This window comes from Chiloscyllium plagiosum, chromosome 9 (assembly GCF_004010195.1).
Source record: "Chiloscyllium plagiosum isolate BGI_BamShark_2017 chromosome 9, ASM401019v2, whole genome shotgun sequence".
In the NCBI taxonomy this organism is placed as follows: domain Eukaryota; kingdom Metazoa; phylum Chordata; class Chondrichthyes; order Orectolobiformes; family Hemiscylliidae; genus Chiloscyllium; species Chiloscyllium plagiosum.
The window spans coordinates 60,641,144-60,664,557 of NC_057718.1; the positions used below are offsets into that span (position 1 = coordinate 60,641,144).

Genomic DNA, 23,414 nt, shown 5'->3' on the forward strand with positions numbered 1-23,414 from the left:
TTTCCTCCCATAGTCAAAAGATGTGCAGGGTGATGGATTTGCCAACCAAATGGCCCATAATGTGCAGGCTAGGTGGATTAGCTATGGGAAATGCAGTGTTACAAGGATAGGGTAGGGAGATGGATCTGGGTGAGATGGTCTTCAGAGAGTTGGTGTGGACTTGATGGGCCAAATGTCCTGCTTCCACACTGCAGGGATTCTACTCTATGAAAATGTTGAGAATTTTTGTAACATTAGGGTTAATAGCAGCCAGAAGAAAACTGCAAGTTGGCTACTGGCAGGTAGAGAGAATCTTCTATTTTCAAAATAACTTTATTAAACAGTCTGTTTTTGTAACAACAGTCTGTTGTTTCAAAACAATTCAAGCTTGAGAAAATCAATTCAGTGATAGATGATATTTGTACATCCAGGTTTTTGAAATGACATTGTAATATGTTGATGTGCACAAGCCTATTTTTATCTAACAGGACAAATATACTTGGGTTTTCTCCATCAAACCAACACAGTATTTCCATGTCAGAGGGGCATTATATCCTCGCAGTTTGTACCAGCCAGTGCATAAGGAATGATGCTATTAATTCTCTTGGGCAATCTTCAGGTCTGATTATTGGTGAAATAAATTTGCATGCTGAATATGAGGTAGGTGAATCACGGACTATACAAATTATATTTCCTGACAGTGGTTAGCCGATGGTACGGCACAGCTTGTTTTTTTTTCTCTTTGTTGAAAGCTGGAGTATTTCAATTCATTACATGAGATTGGTTAGAATTCCAGTCTCTTTTTACTTGATATTGAGTCTGTTATCTCTGCATGGACTAGCATTTTCCCCTGAGTACCCACCTAATCACTACTTAAAAAATCGAAATGTATAGTTAGTGTCATGATTTAGATACCAGAGAAGCTTTATTTATCAGTACCGTGAGATAATTTCAATTTGAAACTTTATCACTCTCTGCATTTAACTGATTTGAAGGCTTTTTGCATATTGTGAGTGGGACAACTCCATATAGCCATTACATTGTGCCCAGTGATTTTTAAGCAATTCAAGACAGGATTCATACTTCATGTGAAAATAGGTTACCATGGATATAACTAATGAAAGCAGGTTTAAGGAACAGATAGTGAAAGTATGAGTAAATATATTTCAGATATGCTCTATCAAAATCCTGCATTGTCAAGAAGACTTGGCCCTTTGTGTATAATGCTTAAATATGAGATGTGGAGCTGCTGTATTGCACATGAATATTAAATTTTATATTCAAGCAATAGACGTGATCTTTTTTTGTACCAAAGTATTAACGTTAAAGAACTTCATTCAAATCACTCATGCTTTCAATACCTGGAGTAAAATAGCTGTGAAAATTAATTTTAGACATTCCATATTAACAAAATAATGAGATGTTACTGTAGAGAGGCACAGCCGGCAATGGAAGGACAATCCTATCAAAGCCTGTCATTTGCTGTCAACACTGACAATTAATTCTTTTCATACATTTTCATGCACTTTTCCAAAAGCAAATTATTTGATTTAATAATCAACAAAGGAAAATATAACAAACTGGTGCATTAGTCCTTTAATCATTTGAAAGCAAAGAGGACATGTCCATTTTGGTCTACTCAAAGTTTATTGAATTATAGTTTATGTATTTTAAATAGCTCAAATATAAGTATTTCCATATTAAAAATTATATTCTAACTAGTAATACCAGGACTGTTAAATTGCGGAGTGAGTATTATCATTGGCCTTATATATTATAAAACTGATGAAGTGGTAAGACATTTTATTATTTGTGTGTGTGAATGTGAACATGTTGACAGGAATGATTTTTCAAAACCATGTAAGATAATTCATCCTGAAACATGTTTATTGAATTTCCTGGATCTGATGGCATGATATAGTTGTGATAAAACATATATTATACAAAATGAAATTAAACATTTAACCTTTTAGAATCTTATTAATGCTGACGTCAAGAAAGGTTGGTAATGGATATTTCAGAGGGAAAGAACATGTGCCCACGTGTGCTAAAGTCAGCCTGAACTGGTTAGTGAGCACATTGCTATATACATTCATCTAGTCAACTAATGCAGACTTGCTCATCACATCACTTAAAAACAATGAGACGCAGCAATATAACAGTGCTTTTCATAGTATTATGGTAACTTAAAAGCCAGTAAATGTTTAATAATGAATTGAACTGGGAGCATCACAAGAAATACTGTCGGTTTGCACTGCTACTACCAAACATGCATGAGAACTAGCATCTCATATATTTATAACGTTGGGTATGATTTTACAAAATATAATCACTGTGCTATCTTTAGATTAGAGTACATCAGGAAATGTCCTCAATGTATCATTTATTGCAGAATATTGAAAATTCTATCAGAAAGATGCCTATACAATAAAATGCAGGTACAAGAAAAACCTTAACGAAAAACCTTCTGGAGGTGTACAAAATTATTTTTATTTTATTAATTTTTATTTTTAAATATCTAAGTCAGTGCTGAATAGATAGTCCCATATTCCCGTGACTATGTGATAACAAACAATTTGTTTTGAAAATTGTAAATTATACATTAGTTGAGGTTATTGAAATTTGTTTGTCTTTCATAGTGGTTAAAATGTTGCACTAATCAGTATTAATCAAGTAATATTCTGCACACTATCTCACTGAACTTATAATACGTAGAATATCTTTTAGGTAAATAAACACACACCAGTTCGAGGAGATGTAAAGTAATCATAGTAACATAGTAAAATTTTCCAGTATTTTATATTCAAAGACTAAATATTCATCTTGTAGCAGCTCCACTGACCACACTCACTTTATTCATTATTCCATTTGTGATATTATGTAAAATGTCCACACTTATTAATCATACAATGGAGCAACAAACAAAATGGTATTTGATAGACAGCCTGAAGAAAACTTGCTATGTGTCAGAACTCAGTCACATATAACTGAAGGATCTAGCTCATGTGTGATTTGACCTTATAGGCTGCAAGCATGGATTGTGCATTGACCTATCATAACAATGCAAGAATTTCAAATGACCCATGCAACTGACAGAATGTTTCACCTTTCAAATGTAATGTAATATTTTCTGATAAGAAGCTTACATTAGGTTTCTTTAGCTGGAAAACACGTGACTAGTATTTTATAGAAATGCTAAGTTGAACAGTGAAGCATCCTTGACTGTGATGGAACAAAGCATGCTTTTAGGGTAGATTTAACGGTGGTATTTCATTGGACTCCATTTTCTTGCAATGGTTTAATGGATGCATGTTCATTAGGGTAGTATTGTGTATCACTTCTACTCTGACATCAATATGTTTAACCCATATTCAATAAAGTGACACTGTGCATTGATGTGACCTGATTTCAGTGTTCAGTGTAAGAGAGTGATTAGGCCCTGTACCAAAATCAGTGCTTATGAGTTTATTCACTGGAGCAATACTGACCACTAAATCGGATTACATTATTAATCATACTTGCGGTGTGCTGCACAGGTGATCTTCCTGGTATAAAATGACATCTTCATCACCACACCTGGAGAGAAAATACAGAAAAACAGAACATTAATACTTGGAAATGACCGTGTCATTGGAAGGAAACTCCAAATTAAGGTGTATAAGACAATTTGTGTCATTTGTGAAGTTTTAATGTTGTGTCCTCATGGATTTTTGACCATCATTTTGGTAAGGAGGTTGGTGCAGCTACAGGGAGTATTAGTCAGAGGCACGCAGAACAGGAAAAACTTGATGTCAGTAAATTGTGAATTGATGTGAGTGCTGCTACTTCTAATGTAAGTACTCCAACAAATGCCCTATCTACAAGCCTCATGTAACTTCCATTTGCAACCAATGCTACTTAAAGGAATTATCAAATGTGCTTAGATTAGTTGCTGATTGATTTTTACTGGTTGCTGTAGACTGTGTAGAAGTGTTTAGTCATTTGCATGCTGAAGTCTTTGCAACATCAAGGAGTGTATTGACTAATAATTTTTGAGCTGTTTGATAGAAAGCATCAGGGATAAAGACAGAAGGTCCGAAACCAACAGACATACCCTTACATTGACATACCCCAACATTCTGGACAGGTAAAACTTTGTATTAGAGAGAGTGAGCTGAATAAGTCATTTCGTGGAGTATGAAATCAGAAGTTCAGGGCTACAGTTGCCCACTCCAAATGTTGGCCGCGTGTTTATCTATAGGACTTCCGGGTTCCCTAAGAATAGATACCTCTCCTCCTCTGCACCTTCTTTCTGAGGTTTTCACTGTCACAATTGGAAAATCTTGGAACTCACTTCTTGCTGTATTGCACGGACATTTAGTTTTCTTGTAGCACGCACTTTATTCTGCAATGTGTATCAGTATTTGAACCAGCCAGAACATAGCTCCACTTTAATAGGTGTATTCCAGCTTTAAATAGTGCATGTTCACTGGTCCCTCATGGTATTTCACATATGCAACCACATAGCAGCGTTCAGGAGCCATTTAAATTGGCTGTGTGTATACTGTTTGCAATGGATGGTGGGCTAAACCTACACTCTGATCCAGTGTTCATTTCCTCACCATACCTGATTTTGCAGCCACTGTGTGCAGGTCCTATCCTTAGATTTGTGTATGTGATCATAAATTGAATGAAATAATGCAAAATATAGGTTCTGGTTGACGTCGACCATTGCACAGAATTCAGAATTAACCTTATGCATACAGAATCATTCATAATGAGGTGAGCTAACACTGAAATATTACTATTTATGGATTGCCTACAGTCATGGACATTAACACAAAATGGAGATGTCCCAGCAGGTACAGGAGTATTGCATTCTGGTCTTGTTATGAACATTGGTCATTTTCTTAACAGCTGCCTGTCACTCGGCTCTTGGCAGAGACAGGTGCTTAATTGTGAAATTTCTCTATTTAAATGAAATATAATTCCCTATCAACAGTTACAATGTGAAACATCATATTTAATGGGAAAGGAAGGGACATTTAGTACAGGGATTAATGTGTCATCTTTAGATATATTACATGGATTGCCTACTGGCATGTGACAGATTCTGAAAATCAGTGTGGATCACATCTATATACCTAAGGAGCTTAGGAGCAAACTGCAGCTCAAATATATGTTCATGTGCAAACATTGCTTGAACTCTTCTGAGGGATTAGCTAATGTACGAAACAATTCTTTCCGGTTCTGGAACGCCATTGTGATATTGTACATCATGACATCAAAACAAAGTTGTTATGCAGTTGAGATGCTTGTCACTCACTGATTTTCCCATAAAATATTACCAAATGTTTTAATTGCTGTTGCTGACACAATGGCAAGCATTACATCCTATCTCCATTCCAACACTCCACATGTCATTCCACAGGGAACTCATCAGATATCCACCTGAAGGCCAGCACCCCTTACATCTTGAAGACCATCTTCAAGAGTCTATAGTGCTCCTTAGAGAAGCACTGGCATCTGCCCTACCCATGACTGGTCACTGGACAGACATGGCTGACAAGGGCAAATTAGCACAGAGTCTCCGACAGGAACCTGAAGGGACTGGTTATTGGGACAATGCATAGTAAGGCTATCGCATCCCAGAGGACAGACAGAGGAAACACTGCCACTGTACAATGTCAGCATGGCTGGAAATCACTACCAGGGTCAGTGCCCAGTCGAGGGTTCAGAGGACCTGGCAGCAGTACCAAACAAAAAAGTCTGTGTCCTTCCAGTGATGGGGTATACAATGAATGCCAATTATATCATGTGAGATCAGGATTGGCAAAGCTTGTACATGGCATTGACTCATTCTGAAACCAAAGACCTCCCATTGCACACTGTTCAGCTGGCTATATGCATGGGAGTATCAAGCACAGGCAGTTCCCCAGTAACGACAGTGCAAGGAACGTACAACACACAGTGAGGGTCAATGCTGCATGATGGTCAGGAAGTACACAGCCTGCACGCTGGTGTTGTGACCATGTCACATGTGCAATACCTACATTCAGCCCCTGTGAACATCCAGTGACCTGTTGTTGATGCAATCCCCAAAACTCATACCTCACTCCCCAATATCATCCTTTCTTCCATAGGTTCCCAAACCCTACCAGCTTCATATCCCACAGCCGAAGAAAAGCATTTAAACTTGCCTCACCACTGGCATGGCACTTCCAGAGTCAAAGGACTGACCATGACCCACTCCATAAAGCGTAAAAGTACAGACCTCTTCTGCAAAGCTTCGCTGGCCAGATGCCTGACTGTGGCCAAGCCCAGGACCGGCAAGGGAGACTGTCCTTGACTAGCCACTCTAGGAGCCCCTCGAACTGACTGGAATTGGGAGTGGATGCTGCCATCACATGGTACAGTTCCCAGCCTGACATTGCGCAGTGACATACACAAAGATGTAGGCAGCCTCACCTGAGAACTGTTGCATAACACAGCCACCTACTTGATGGTGCAACTGTAAGAATTACCACTGCCAGGCCTAGATGCCTCTCCCTTAGAGAAAAGCTGATGCAGCTATGCATGCCTGCTTGCTGGCATGGTCCGCTAAACAAGTGTGAATGTGCAGAGCACAATGTCGGGGCATTTCCTAGATGTCAGGATGTAGTGACAGCTCCTTGAATGGCAGCTGCTAATGTCTGTGGTTCAAGGGTGTATGTGGCTGGTTCTCTTGGATGGTGCCCTGCTCTGTATTTTGCCATGAGCAACGTGGAGATCTCTTGGAGTAAGCAGTGAGCTATACCCCGCAGGTACCCACTCCGTTTTTACCCGATAGGTAGTTTGTAAAGTGCTGCCTGTGGTAGGTCATCTGTTAACAAGCCCGTTAACAAACTGGTTAATAAGCTAGTTAACAAACCTGTCAACAAGCAATGATGAGCAACAATTGGGAATCTCACATTCCCTCGAAGAATCTTACCACTTGAACAGAGCGGGGAAGCTACAGCAAGATTATCTTGAGATCATGACTACCATCTTGCCCAATTCTACCACTCATCTCGCCAAGCACACCTCTCTCAGTTGTTTATTCAAGATTCAGCCTGAAGTCCAGGTTTTGTGCCTTTATTACTGCTTCATTACATATACATTACTTACAGATCGAACACATTATACTGTCTCCATTTCATTGTGCAGGGAAAGATTGAAAATGAAGAACTTTATGCGAGAGCATCACGTGTTACTGCCTGTGTGGTCTGGAATCTCTGCAATAATGCAACAGAAAGGTCTTAGGCAGAACAACCTCATGATAAAAATCAAAATTCAAAAGTTCATTTTACCACTATTGTAACATCACCCCACCACAATAGAACAAACCTGAACAATATTTCTTTCTTTTTGTTCATGCTGAGCATTCCATTACAAGGTCAATGCGCAATTACAGTACAAAAACTGGAACGATAACACACAGGCAGCCTACATTCACTCTTTGTCCTGATCTGGCCTCAAAATCTGCTTTGGAGTAAGGAGCTGCATTTGTTCCCTGTGTTATGCTATCTTCTCAAGTATTAACCCTTCACTTACCCACTTCTGTAATCCCAATACCAAAATCAGTCATGGTTACAAACTTGACCTCAAGATGGGTGATAAACAGAGGATTGCCTCCTGTCTGGGCTTTCATCCTGAACCTCATTCCCATGCAGCATTACATCATCATGATTAGACCAGTTTGATTTTGAGATGTGTTTCTGTTCCCTGGGTTCCCTTCTGGGTAACTACGTTTTAGCTCATGGTGTGCTCCAACCATAGTGTCTATTGTGGGCATCTTACCTTCTACGTTCCCATTTGTCTTGGGCTTGGATCTTCCCCCAACCTATCCTATTTTACGTGGAACACTCCCACCACTGGCTGGATGTTCATCTTCTGCTATTGTTCCCAGTGACTCTTCCATTAAGTGATGATTCACCTTCAGTATCTCCGGGCCTGTCTGAGAACTCCTCAGGTCCCTCTCTAAGTTAACCATGAAGATATCTATCAATCTGATCTCAGGTTCTAGCCTGTCATCTATTCTCACTTTCTTTGGCCCTTGCCTTTTATTTTTATTTGCTCAATTTCTCTGGCTTTGGTTCTGTCTCTTTTTGATCATGCTGGCCTGTCCTCAACTTTATTTAACTGAAGTGTCCATTCCTGAGTTATACCAAACCATGCAAGCTTTACTGCTCCTAGTAATGCTTCTGAATTTCTCTCAGCTGAAAGGATGTCTCCTCTCATGGGAGAGTCTATGATCAAAGAGCATAGTCTCAGAATAAAGGGGTGAAAATTTAAGACTGAAATGAGGAGGAATTTCTTCTCGATTCGTAGATTCATTCGGCACAGAAAAGACTTTTAGGCTTATCAAATCTGTATCAATATAGCTACCACTAAAAGTGTGCTAATCCCAATTTCCTGCACTTGTCCCATATCATTGAATGTCAAGATATTTAGAGTACTCATCTAAATATTTTTTAAAGGTTGTAAGATTTCCAGCTTCTACTACCTTCCCAGACAATACATCCCAGATTTCTACTACGCACTGAGAGAAAACATTTTTTTTCCCAAATCCCCTCTGAATCTCCTGTCCCTTTTCCCAAAACTATGTCCCCTCGTGATTGACTCCTCAACTAAGGGGAACAGCAGTTCTCTATTCACACTGTCCATATGCCTCATAATCTTATTCACTTTAACCATGTCCTCCATCAGCCTTCTCTGCACTAAAGGAAACAAGCCAAGCCTGTCTAGTCTCTACTCATAGCTCAATTTCACCATCCCAGGCAACATGTGGTGAACTTCCTCTGAGCTCTCTGGAATGCTATTACACCCTTCCTGTAGTAAGGTAACCAGTACTACACACAGTACTCCAGTTGTGACCTAACCAGTGTTCTGTATAACTTCAAGATTTTCTCCTTGCTCTTATAATCTATGCTATGACTGATGAAAGCAAGTGTCCCAAATGCCTTCTTAAATATTCTATTCACATGCTCTGCTGATTTCAGAGATTTGTAAATAATTACCCAAAGGTCCATCTACTGCCCTAAGCTACCCTGTGTCCTGTCATTCATTAAATACTCCCTCACCTTGTTTCTTCTTCCAAACTACATCACTTTATCCTTTGATCTCTCCTTGTGTCTCTTTAGTCTGTGACTTTCCTAAGTCTGTGTGACTGTGTGATCACTTATAGTTGTCAGCCAGAACTACTATTTGCACTGTGCTAGACTTTTCTTCTGTATGTATCTGGATTGGAAAGAATTTGAACTCTTTGAGGAGAATTGCCTCACAACGTTTCTTGTAGTGGTGACAGATTTAAGTACCTGCAGTCGCTGGTCAAAAGTGAGCTGTTCAAGCTTTCAGGTTCAAACTATGTCTGGTCAGCCTATTTCTTAAGGATACAGAACATCTGGCACTAATTGATGCCCACTTAAAATTGCCTATTTTATTCCCGATTTACTCCCATTCCTGATGAAGGGCTTATGCCTGAAATGACAACTCTCCTGACCTGGATTGCTTTTCCAGATCACACTTTTCAACTCTGACTCCTTCGTTGTCATTGACATGCTCCTTAGGCTTGACAAAGTCAGCTCTGTGAGTTTTCCATGTCAACCTATTCTGCAAACAGCAGTGTCCATTGCAGACTAACCACTTTCACTAATGTGCTTATCTTTCAAAGTAGCTAAATAATGCATCTACCTCTTACACATCAAATTTATGGATTAAATGGACAAATCTAAATATTTTGGCCATTAAATCAGTTCGGTGTGATTTCCTCCCTGTTCTCCCTTCTCAACTAAAATTCTCCCTTTCGCTTCCTGTCTCTCTCCCTCTATTCCCTGCTCCTGAAATTCCAGTTCTAATCCTAGCTGTTCCATTTCTAAGTTATCTGTGTCACTATCCTCTGTTTCCACCTCTCGTAGCTTCATCACCATGTTGCATTCTGAGTGATTCCTAGCTTTATCTCTGAACTCCACCTCTAACTGCCAAGCTATGCTTTTTAATTCCGCAAAGGGCAAAGCCTTTAACTTTTCCACTTTCTTTGTCCTGTATGAAAGTACTAACATCAACTGTGTACATTCAGCATATTTAATGTTACAGACTCAGTTTCTTGCTTACAAAAAAAGCCTTCAAAGAAACAATTTATTTCCTCCATTACAATTCTATTGTTTGTCTATGACAGTACATTGGCTGAGCCTGAACATTTGCCATGACCAGGTGAGGAGCAGTAATTCATCTCCCCACTTTTTAATTCCTTTTTGGTTGGTTGCAACAACATTTTTTTTTTAATATGCAGCTATGTCACTCAAGTGACAGAAGGAAAAAAAATGTTATTACCTAATTACACAAGAAAAAAATAATAATGATACAGCATCAAACACACACCGCAAACATTGGCAACAATGTTTGGTACTGACAGAGAGAGTAAAAATAATGCAGTTTAAAAGTTCTTAGGGCCCTTGAGGGATAAGACTTCTAAACAAAGACCAATTGCTTTAATTGTAGACTGGTCTTCTCAGCAGTGGTGACATTTATAGATGTTTTTGGAAGCACTGGCTTTCGGAGCGCTGCTCTTTCATCAGGTGGTTGTGGAGTATAAGATTGTAAGACAGAATTTATAGCAAAGGTTTACAGTATGATGTAACTGAAATAATATATTGAAAAATACCTTGATTGTTTGTTAAGTCTCTCATCTGCTTGAATCTATGTAAGATTCTGTTTATTCATTTTTTTAGATTAGAATCAGTTTAAACATTATGGCACAGACAGCAGCACAGAGGGGTGCTAATTCCCAATGCATTGTCTGGGCTAACACCAATTGTTAAAGTTCATTTGAGAATGTAACTTTTAAAAAAATGTTTAGTGAGTTACATATGAAAGAAGTGAAACTAACATGGTCATTCTAACAGATGAGAGACTTAACAAACAATCAAGGTATTTTTCAATGTATAATTTCAGTTACATCATACTGTAAACTTTTGCTATAAATTCTGTGTCTTACAATCTTATACTTCACAACCACCTGATGAAAGAGCAGCACTCCGAAAGCTAGTATTTCCAATTAAACCTGTGGACTATAACCTGGTGTTGTGTGATTTTTAAACTATGTACACTCCAGTCCAACACCGGCATCTCCATATCTTGCATTCTCAGTGAATGCTTGCTGCTCCAATTTACTTTATCATCAGGCATTGTTTTCAAGGATGATGAGAAATTATAGAGAGAGATGTCTTTTAATCCAGTTGTTACCAATTCATATTCTTTTCTTCCCCCTGGCTCAGCTGTTCAAAAACAACAGTGAAAATATAGTTCTGTGCATATTCCTAAGTCTGGCTCCATTGCCTTTCCAAATTGACTAACTAGCAGACAAAGTTTTGATCTCTGAATGTATGAAGTATATCTAAACAAAGGTGTGAAAAAACATAGATGTGAAATTGTTGACATTGACTCAGTTGCCTTGTTTTGATAACTTAAATAAAAAACATGTAACTTACATGCAGACTATCTTGTCATTTCATATGGTCCTGATGAATCTTGACTCTCTCTGTGGTCAGCTGACAATGACAGCAATTTTAGGTCCATGTTTCTTCTTTTTTAATATCCATTTTCATCTGTAAAACATCTCAGATATCAGAATTAAATGATGGATGATAAAATTTGATAGTCCAGAAAACCAATGTCGTAACAATTTTCAGTACCAAGTTTTAGTTACATAGTGTTTCATGGGGTTATCTTGGAATATATGATCACACAGCAGTAGTGTAATGATATTGCTGGCCACTGCTTAAAATACGTGCAATTAGTCAGGGTATTTTCTGATATGCTTCATCAATTAGCCTGCAATTAGAAATATCCATGTAGAAATACTTGTGGCTTTTTTTTGACATCCCTTCACAATTTCTCATAAAATCATTATGAAGCAAACAAAATCTATAAATTTGTGAGTCTGTTTCTTTAAAAAAATGACCTTAAAAGTTCAGAAAATTGTGATTCCAGTTTTAAGACCTGATACATAATCATTACATTCATTTGAATATAAAGTAACATGGTTTAGATTAGTAATTTCTACAGACATTTATACAACAGCAATCTTTGATTTTCAATGGAGTTGGTTGCCAATGTCCCTATCCACCAAGTAGCTCCTGTTATATTATCAATCAACTTCTTCAGATATGTTATAAGATGTCTCTAGAGCAGGTGGGGCTTGAACTCAGGCAGTCTGACCCAGAGGTAGGGAGACTATACTACACAAGAGCCACAAAGTGGTTTCAGAATACCTGAATATCAAACATCATCAGGTGATGTGTCGAGTGAACTGATCAACCCATTCAAACTGTTTCTAGACTAATGAGCCAAGACACATTTCCATATAATTCGAAGCTATTCTGACAAATCAAGAATGCCATGTTAGATTAAATTAGTTTATGGGCCATAAGTGTAAAAATGATTTTGTACACTTGCATGTAAAATAACTTGCTAGTCAAATACGTATGTAAATATTGTTATTACTGGAAGCCAAGTGTTTATCTCTTCTAATCAGTTTGCATCAGCACAAAACAATCGGCATGGGCTGTTGCTTTGTTTAGGTTAGTGGAAATTTTAATAATTAATTCTCATTGCAAACATTTATATTTATGCAGCATGTTACCATGAAAACAAAATCCGGTTAAGTTTTACAGAGGCATGATGAGGCAAAAATGAACAATGATATTTGGAGAGGAGGAGGACGGTCAAGGAACCGCAGTTCAAAGACAGTGTTAGAGGAAGGTAGGGTGCTGGAGCAATGGGAAGGTAAGGAATTTCCTGATAAGGGCTGAGACAATGGCTGTCAAAAGTGTGCACAATACACAGAAGTCAGCCAGAGGCAGAAGAATTATAGAGATAGAAAGACATACAGAAATAGGGAGAGCCGAGTATTTGATGAGATTTAAATTGAAGTTGAGAATTTTAAATGTGTGAAAAATTGCTCTCCTGATTACTATTTACTGTCATTCTTCAATCTCAATTGATGGATTGATATTTCTCCAAGTTGAATACAACCTGATTTAGACAATAATGTTAGTGATGGAACAGAACATACCCTTAATGGGGGACTTCAGTCTCCATCAACAATAGTAATACCTGGTGGCCGGACTTGGGAATGGAACCTGCTTGATCGACGCCTCACGCATCCTCAGATGAAAACCATCCCCAGTGTATTTCCCATGTATTGGAGAGATGGGATTTGTGCGCTTATAAAGCAACGGATATGGCAGCATTTCAGGTTGGCTGTATGGAAGATGATAACCAGAATGGGACAGAGATGTGCAGAGTGCTCAAACATAGAAAAAACAGCAGTAAATGGTGTCAAAGGAGGGGAAAATGGTTAAAAGATAAAATGAATGACTCTTTACTTGAATGTACGTGGTTTTTGGAATAATATTATCAAATTAATGGCTCAAATAGTAATTAATGGGCATTTTCTTATTCCTATTTCAGAGACATAGTTACAAGAATGTCAAAGCTGAGAACTAAATATTTCTGGGTATGTAACTTTTCTAAAGAACAAGCAAGAAAGAAATGGTGATGGTACTTTGATAGTGTGGGGTAGAATAAGTATGATAGCAAAAAATAATATTGGATTGGAATTTGTAGTATCTAGATGGGTAGAGGTAAGAAATAACAAGGGAAAGAGACAATGTCAGTAGTCTAAAGGCCCCCCCCCCTCACAGTTTCTATAAATGATGTGGAGGTGCCGATGTTGGACTGGGGTAGACTAAGTTAACAATCACAAAACACCAGATTATAATCCAACAGATTTATTTGGAAGTACTAGCTTTCAGAGCGCTGCTCCTTCCAGGTAGCTGTGGAGCAGGATCATAAGACACAGTATTTATAGCAAAAGATTACAGTGTCATGCAACTGAAACAATATATTGAACAACTCTAGATTGCTGTTAAGTCTTTCATCTTTTAAAATGGGTTGCAGGTTTCAGTTCATTAATATGTAAATCCCAGAACTTCTTTTGAGACACATTCTTGAGTTAACTTAAGGTTTTAGACAGAAAGGTGACAACTCAGACAATGCATTAAAGTTGTGAGGTTAGAGTTTGTTTGTTTCCTTACACTGCAACAGGGAATAAACCAGGAATTAATGAAAACATGTAAAAAGGGTAGTACTTTAATCATGAGTGACTTTACTCTTCATGTAGATCACAAAAATCTGATTGACAGATGTACAATGAGGAAATATTCACAGAATATATATGGAACATTCTCCTCAAACGATATTTTGTGGATCTAAGCAGGGGTAAGTCGAATCTCCTGTTCCCTGGATGCTGCCTGACCTGCTGTGCTGTTCCAGCAATAAAGTTTCAACTTTGATCTCCAGCATCTGCAGACCTTTCTCCTTTAAGGCTATTTTACATCTGGTACTGTGTAATGAGTTAAGTTTAATAAAAAAAGATATCGGAGTAAAATATCCCCATGCAAACAGTGATCATAACATAATAGAATTTAGCATTCAGTTTGAGAAAGAGAAACTTGGGCCAGGAACAGCAGCTAAACGAAATAAGGGCAATTGGAAAGGAATGCAGGCAGAGGTTGCTGGAATGGACTGGGAATAGAGCTTAGCAGTGAAGACAGTTGAGGATCAATGCAAACATTTCAGAAAATAGCTCATGACCCATAACAAAGTTATTTCACCTCAGTTGAGAATGTAGTTAGACCAATGAAGTGGCTAAAAGACGTTAGACCTTCGGGTATAGATTGCTATGACAAGCAAAACCATGACTGTGTATACCAATTTGTCAGAAGAATGATCTGAAGTTTATGAAACTGTTGAAAAGACAATCCTCAATATTTCTGAGCTTTGTCCCTGAAGCTTATCAATTAAAATTTAGAACATCAAGAAAGGAGCCTAACCAGACATTTGTAGAACTCATAAGGCAAAACACAATTTTGGAGGATTAGTGGTTTCAATAAGATAATATAAGAGAAAATGTATTGTGAAAGGATTCTGAAATAAATCTATAAAAATAATTTATTTGTGTGTCCAGCATCAAAGTTCAGAGAAGCAGAGGTTCTGGCAGATAACTGTGATATCCCTTAAAGACTGTCACAAGTGATAAAATCATTACATTACAAAAGGAAGTTGAATGAGACACTAGCTTTAGAGATCAGACAGATGGATATGAAGTAGTAAAGGAGAAATGGCTAGAACAAAAGAAAATGCTGCCACTTTAATAGGACTGGACATACCAAAACCCATTAGACTTTTAATGGGAGACAAATTAAAGTTCTGGTACTACCAATGAAATATCAGCTTTTGTAACACAAGGCTGACTTTATCAATGCAAAGATATGCATTTGTTTGGAATGGAAAAAAACAGCGTTCCAATGAGTGACTCAAACAATCCTTGAAGGGTTATGTAGCTGCCTGGTTTACTTCAATGGCATGATTGTTTCCAAAAAAGGTTAGAAAGCACATTTGTGCCACTTGACTGGATTAGTTGATCAACTTCAAAAAATAAACAATTTGATTGTAAATCTGGCCAAAAGTGAATTTGCCAATGCTGAAGTGAATTATTTGGGCCACACAATGGATAATTGCCACATAATACATAATAAAGTGAAAGGAAGGGCTCTTTTGGATTTTCCCATCCAGAGCACAAAATGCAAAACTTTGCAACATTGTTTACATGAGTAGGTTTATCAGAATTTATTCTGAACTTCTGTACTGTGTTGGCTCCTTTAACAAATTTGCTCAAGAACGGCAGGATATTTGAATAGATGCAAGAATGTATTTAACAACTTGAATGTGCACTTTCAATTTTAGAAGTGCCACGTCATGAGAAGCCATTTAAACTAGCTGTTGCTACCAGTGACATCAATGTAGCTCTGTTTTACCACAAAATTAAGAGATGGAGATTAAATAGTTTGTAAGTTATTTTTCGAAGGAACTGACTAGATATGATTACAAATAAGGTCATTGATGTGAAGAAGGAGGTATTTGGTCTTGTGTTGATTTTCCATCATTTTGAAATATACATCTCCCACCTTGTGAAAGAAATTGTTATTATTCAGGTCACAATAATTTAATAGTTTTGGAATAATTTCCAGGCAAAAAACTTACAATTTTTTTTCAGTGGAATTTGAACATCTGATTACAATTGAAAACTATTCATATGCCTGGAAAACAAAATATTATAGTGAATAGTTTATCAAGAGCACATCTGAAAGACACTAGGTTATATGATGCATATTGACTAATGCAAAGTCTGGTTGCCATATACGTCATTATATGTTTAATATATATTTTAATACTGTTAATATGACTTAGCAATAGCACTGTAAAGGACTTTTATAGGGAAATGGAAATGCCTCCTGAAGATACAATTTCATTCATCTTTGGGAGAAGGTGTAACAAAAGATATTGCTGTTTAATGGATTCATTATGGTGACCTACATCAAGATACAGTGAAAAGTGCTGTTTTGCTTGCAATACGGGCAGATCATACCATACAAAATGCATCAAGAAATCAGAACAGGGTGTAAAGTACAGTGTTACAACCATACAGAAGGTGCAGAGAGAGAGAGAGAGATATCAAAATTAACATTTGAGAGGACCGTTCAAAAGTCTAATAGCAGTAGGGAAGAAGCTGTTCTTGAATCTATTTGGACATGCATTCATAAATTTATATCTTCTGTCTGATGTAAGAGGGTGGAAGAATATGACCAGGATGGGAGGTATCTTTGATCATGTTGATTGCTTTCCCGAGGCAGTGGAAAGTACAGCTGGAGTCAATGGATGGAAGACTGGATTGTGTGATGGACTAGGCTGTGTTCTCGACTCTCTGTCGTTTCTTGATGCCTTGGGAAGAGTAGTTACCATACCATGCTGTGAGGCATCCAGATAGGATGCTTTCCATAAAAATTGGGAAGAGTCATTGTGGACATGTTGAATTCCATTAGCCTCTTGAGCGAGTAGAAATGTTGTTGTGGTTTGTTGATTGTCATGTTAACGTGGGAGGTCCAGGATTATCATCACTTCCTGGAACTTGATGGTCTTCACCATTTCCACTTCAACACTATTGATTGGGAGGGGGGGGGTGTGGAGGTGTGTCATGGAGAGGTACAGCATGGAAACAGACCCTTTGGTCCGACTTATCCATGCCGACCAGATATCCCAACCCAATCTAGACCCACATGCCAGCACCCAGCCCATATCCCTCCAAGCCCTTCCTATTCATATACCCATCTAAATGCCTCTTAAATGTTGCAATTGTACCAGCCTCCACCACTTCCTCTGGTAGCTCATTCCATACACATACTACCCTCTGTGTGAAAAAGTTGCCCCTTAGGTCTCTTTTATATCTTTCCCCTCTCACCCTAAAGCTATGCCCTCTAGTTCTGGACTCCCTGACCCCAGGGAAAAGACTTTGCCTACTTACCCTATCCATGCCCCTCATAATTTTGTAAACCTCTATAAGGTCACCCCTCAGCTTCCGACGCTCCAGGGAAAACAAACTCAGCCTGTTCAGCCTCTCCCTAAATCTCAAATTCTCCATCCTTGTAAATCTTTTCTGGATCCCTTTAAGTTTCACAACATCTTTCCTATAGGAAGGAGACCAGAATTGCACACAATATTCCAACAGTGGCCTAACCAATGTCCTGTACAGCACAACAAGACCTCCCAACTCCTGTACTCAATACTCTGACCAATAAAGGAAAGCATACCAACCACCTTCTTCGCTATCGTATCTACCTGCGACTCCACTTTCAAGAAGCTATGAACCTGCACTCCAAGGTCTCTTTGTTCAGCAACACTCCCTAGGACCTTACCATTAAGTGTGTAAGTCCTGCTAAGATTTGCTTTCCCAAAATGTAGCACCTTGCATTTATCTGAATTAAACTCCACCTGCCACTTCTCAGTCCATTGGCCCATCTGGTCAAAGTCCCATTGTAATCCCAGGTAACCTTCTTCTCTGTCCACCACACTTCCAATTTTGGTGTCATCTGCAAACTTACTAACTGTACCTCTTCTGCTCGCATCCAAATCATTTATATAAATGACAAAAAGTAGAGAACCCAGCACCGATCCTTGTGGCTCTCCACTGGTCATAGGCCTCCAGTCTGAAAAACAACCCTCCACCACCACGTGTGATCTCAACTCCACTTCCTGAAGTCAATGACCAGCTTCTTTGTTCGCTAACATTAATGGAGAGATTGTTACCTTTACACCATGCTGTTAAGCATATGGTTTATATATATTTTAGCATCTTTTTTTTGAAGTTTGAATTTTAGAAGAATTGCATATGGGTGTAGTCCTTCTTTGATGAAGGGGTTTAAACATTAACCAGATCTTTCTGGAACCATGATTTGAAACTTACATAGTCCTCCTGGAGTTTTCATAGACTTTTATTTATACTAGGAGTGCTTCCAACTGGAGAGAAAACGCATCAAGCTAATTGCTTAGCAGAATTGGGGATGAGCTTTTCATTTGAATTTAGTTCAAAAGCTTTTGGATAGTTCAAAGGAGACTTGACTGAAGTCAGAAGCAAATATAGGAAAAGGAGAATGTTTCAACCAGCAAAGAAAACACATTACTTTCTTGAAAAGTGTAATTTGGGAAACCTACAGACCATGAGGGTTTGGTTGGAACTCGACAGTGTATGAAAAGATTGAGAAGGTCTAAGCTGCCACTTTTGTGAGTAGCTAAGGGAATAGGTTATGAAAGCCCAGAGAAGGTCTAAGCTGCCACTTTTGTGAGTAGCTAAGGGAATAGGTCTTACAGCTGACAGGATTGGAAATGAGAAGAGGCAGTTAAGTCAGACCTACACATTCGATAGAGAAGGAATTTGTTTGGAATTTTGAAGGGATGGTATTGGGGAATAAAACGAGGTAAAAACAATAACTGCAGATGCTGGAAGCCAGACTCTGGATCAGTGGTGCTGGAAGAGCACAGCAGTTCAGGCAGCATCCGAGGAGCTTCGAAATCGACGTTTTGGGCAAAAGCCCTTCATCAGGAATAAAACTTTATTCCTGATGAAGGGCTTTTGCCCGAAACGTCGATTTCGAAGCTCCTCGGATGCTGCCTGAACTGCTGTGCTCTTCCAGCACCACTGATCCAGGTATTGGGGAATAGATGAGTTTTTGTTCTGAAATCTTTCAAACTGTATTGTACATAAATAGGTTGGTTTATTTTGTTTTGTTTCTATTTCTTTTATGTAATGAACTTGTGTCTTAACGTTAAAATGATATTTGCAGCCTCATGCTTATGTTCCAGTAAAAGACCACCACATTAAGTTACAAGGACCAAAATATGCTCTATCAGGCTGGGATCTGACTTGTCCAGTAGCGATGTTAGTTGGAATCATAGCAATACTCTCTACAGAATACACAGAGCCAAGTCATCAAGGCCTCTTCTGCAGCCTCTCCCAAACTCTCAAGAAATTTGAAGAAGAAATTGACATTGGAATTCAGACAGTAATTTGTAAGGACAATAGTCAAGGGATTAAATTTTTATTCTGAGTCAGTAACACAGAGTAAACCCAATGTGGGTGAAAGTGCCCTGAATGGTCAGATTTGTATTCTGGGGAGTGGTTGCTAAATGGAGTCAATCCCTGCCAGAAAGAATTTTGTTTATTAAAAAGGCATTTTAAAAAAAGCATCCCTTGTGGGCGGCACGGTGGCACAGTGGTTAGCACTGCTGCCTCACAGCGCCGGAGACCCGGGTTCAATTCCCACCTCAGGTGACTGACTGTGTGGAGTTTGCACGTTCGCCCCGTGTCTCCGGTTGCTCCGGTTTCCTCCCACAGTCCAAAGATGTGCAGGTCAGGTGAATTGGCCATGCTAAATTGCCCATAGTGTTAGGTTAGGGGTATGGGTGGGTTGCGCTTCAGCGGGTCGGTGTGGACTTGTTGGGCCGAAGGGCCTGTTTCTGTAATGTAATCTAATCTAATCTAATCTTGTACCCCCACAAACATCACCTCCATTCACTTTTCATGACCCCTCCATACTCTTCATATCAATGCAGTGCCAACTAATGCAGACAGATGAAGCCTCATATATCCCAAGGCCCTTTGCAGCCCCTATGCTTATTAAGTGCCAAAACCTTTGCCAACTCATGCCCCCACTGACCATACTTTGAATTTATACTGTCCATATGCCATGATCACAGGTCATACACCCAAAACACTACGGATATTTTTAACTTTAAATTGCAAAATGTGTTTATTAAAAGAGGACTGGTACAGTCAAAAATGTTATTTAACAGGTTGCCTGGGGAGAGAGAGGCATACACATAGAATGTCACGCCGAGGCAATGGGAACTTTAGACAATAGCCCTTCAAAGAAGGAAGCGTTAAATCAATCAGTTTGGATTGTGATCTCTTGTAAGAACAAAGCATAAGTTAATTTGAGGCTGGAAGAAGGGTATCCATAAGGGAAGTGATCTGTGGTTAAATTAACCTTGTTGTGGTCAACTGACAGGGGTGGGAGAAAAAAGAACCTGCACCAGTAAAATCCTACCTCATCAGAGAGTTTAACATTTTGGAATATCCAATCTGGAACTATAACAAATTGGGAACCTCACCCAGGAAATCAGAAACAAAAACAGGAAATGCTGGGAAAACTCAGCAGGTCTGGCAGCATCTATGGAGAGAAAACAGAATTAGTGTTTCAGGTCCAATCGCCCTTCCACAGTCTTAGTAATCAAGTTGCAACGTACAAGAGAGACTGACTGAGGGACTGTGTTCCATTCCTATTGTATTTCCTAAACCTTTTCAGCTTTTTGGTTCTTACACTGCTCAAAAGAAGAAGCTGGTTAGTTGAGTATCTGGGAAGTTATTAAGATTTTTCTTTTCTTAATGTTCAAATTAGTGAGGCAACATGGTGGCTCAATGATTAGCACTGCTGCCCCATAGCACTAGGGATCCAGGTTCATTTCCAAGCTTGGGCGACTGTCTGTGTGGAGTTTGCATATACTCCCTGTGAGTTTCCTCCGGGCCATCTGGCTTCTTCTCACAGGCCAAAGGTGTACAGGTTTAGTGGATTGGACTGCTGAGTTGCCCATTGTGTCCAGGGATATGTAGGCTATTAGGATTGGCCATGGGGAATGCAGGGATAGGGTAAGGATCATGTGCATGGATGGGATACTCTTCAGTGGTTTAGTGTAGATTTGATTGGCTGAATAAATTGTTTCAACTCTGTAGGGGTTTTATAATAATACAGCAGCTTAGTAAGTTTAATAATTATGGTAAGGCAAATATGACATTTTTAAAAAGATAGAAAATTTGACTACAATAATGAAGTAGTTTATGAGAACACATTAAGGCTGGCAGGACAGATGATATTTCAAAGTTTCAGTATGTGGGAGTTCCTAACTATTAGTTTTATGCAAACATGTTCGTTGTAAATGTTGGAGTTCAAATAGTTATGTCTCAGAGTCCACGAGCTGCAGGCCGAACCACAGACAGTATGATGCATCAGGGAGGGCAAAGTTATCCTGATTCTTTGTACCAATTGGCAATCATACCTCTTGGAACTGGATTGCTCAAGTTTGGTCAGTGTTCAGGGACATGAGAATATGACTGTATATGAGACAACTGAGAAAATCCAGAGAACATGGTAGTCTTTACAATTATCCAACATGTTTGAAGTTATTTTGCCTTGTCTGGATGAGAGTGAGAGCTGCAGTGGGGTTGAGCAAACTGACATGACACCATGGTACAGGAAGCCATTCAAGACTAAGTACTAAGAGGGAATGCAGTGCTAGTAGCGGACAGTATAGGATGGATTGACACTTTTCTCTGCAGCAAAGAGCATGAGTCCACATAGTTTGTTGTTCGCCCAGTTTGAGGGGTCAAGGCCTTTGCCCAAAATGTCGATTTTCCTGCTCCTTGGATGCTGCCTGACCTGCTGTGCTTTTCCAGCACCATTCTAAGGTAGACTCTGATCTCCAGCATCTCAAGTCCTCACTTTTGCCCGGTCAGGACATCTGCTCAAGGCTAGAGAAGAACTTGCAGTGTGGGTGGGAGATTCCAGTGATTGTTGGCTGTGTGGATACTAACAACAAAGACATGACAAGGAAGGAGGTTCTACTTATTAGGTTGAGGATCAAGATACCAAATTAAGAAACAAAACCTCAATGATCATAGTCTCTACAGCTTTATGCATGCCATGTGCAAATTGCTGTTGGATAAAATGAATTAGCGAGCTGAAGGCATGGCTTAAAAATAACATGGCTGAGTCCTGATAGACTTTACCATAGGGTCTTTTAAAAATTGGCTAGTGAGTTAGTTAAAGCATTCACTTTAATTATCCAAAACTCCCTTGAATTGGAGGTAGTCTCAATGGATTGGAATGCGACAAGTATAACTCCTTTCTCCAAGAACAGAGAGAGGGAAAAAAGCAGAGAACTACAGCTTAACATCTGTTATAGGAGGAAAATGTTAAAAACTATTATTGCAGATAACTGAAACAGAGCACTTGGATAAGTACAAGATAATCGTGTAATGTGTTTTTGAAAAGGCAATCATGTTTTAGAGTTCTTATCTCTTAGAGTTCTTTAAAGAGGTAATTCCTGCTATAGTTAAAGGGGAACTAGTGAATGTGCTGGACTTAGATTTCTAGAAGGCATTTGAAAAGGTGCCACATCATAGGTTATTATGGAAAATAAAACTCATAGTGCAGCAAATAGCAGAATGTTGCCAGGAATGGAGGGTTTGAGATATAAAAATAGTCTGGGTAGGCGGGGACCTTTTTCCACAGGAGCATAGGAGGTTGAGGGGTGACCTTAGAGAAGTTTATAGAATTATGAGGGGTACAAATAACATGAATAGCAAAGGTGTTTTCCCGAGGGTGGGGGAGTTCAAAACTAGGGAGCATGTTTTTAAGATAAGAGGAGAAAGGTTTAAAAAGCATCTGAAGGTCAACTTTTTTACACAGAGAGTGGCTCATGTGTAGAATGACCTGCCAGATGAGTGATGGATGCAGGTACAATCATAACGTTTAAAAGATATGATAAGTACATGAATAGGAAAGCTTTGGTGGGATATGGGCCTAACACAGACAAGTGGGACTAGTTTAGTTTGGGAACATGTTCAACAGGGACTAGTTGGACTGAACAGTCTGTTTCTATGATGGACGACTCTATGATTCTATATTAAATACAGAGGGACCTTGACAAAGTAGATGTGAAGAAGATGTTCCCTTTTGAGGGAGAATCTACGATTAGGGATCACTGTTTAAAAATCAAGTGTTTCTCATTTAAAATTGAGATAAGGCAGTTTTTTTCTCTCTCTCTCAGATGGCCATGAGTCTTTGGAAGTATCTTCTTGAGAAGATGGTGGAAGCAGAGTCCTTGAATAGCTTTAAGACAGAAAGGATAGATTTTCAAGTATTAGTTCTTTGTATAAACAAACATTTCCTTCAATTACTTAGTCATTACAAAAACCAATACTA

General features: G+C 38.9%; 1 long non-coding RNA gene across 2 annotated transcripts in view; it reads left to right on the top strand.

The window, feature by feature from the left end:
• Positions 1–426: 426 nt before the first annotated feature.
• LOC122553232 overlaps positions 427–23,414 on the top strand; it is a 59,323-nt gene continuing 36,335 nt past the window's right edge. The window contains exons 1-2 of one of the 2 annotated variants that reach the window (XR_006312655.1): positions 427–639; positions 1,953–2,045. This is a non-coding gene — a long non-coding RNA (uncharacterized LOC122553232). The remainder of the gene's footprint in view (positions 640–1,952; positions 2,046–23,414) is intronic. The other variant, XR_006312656.1, reaches the window with a different exon arrangement.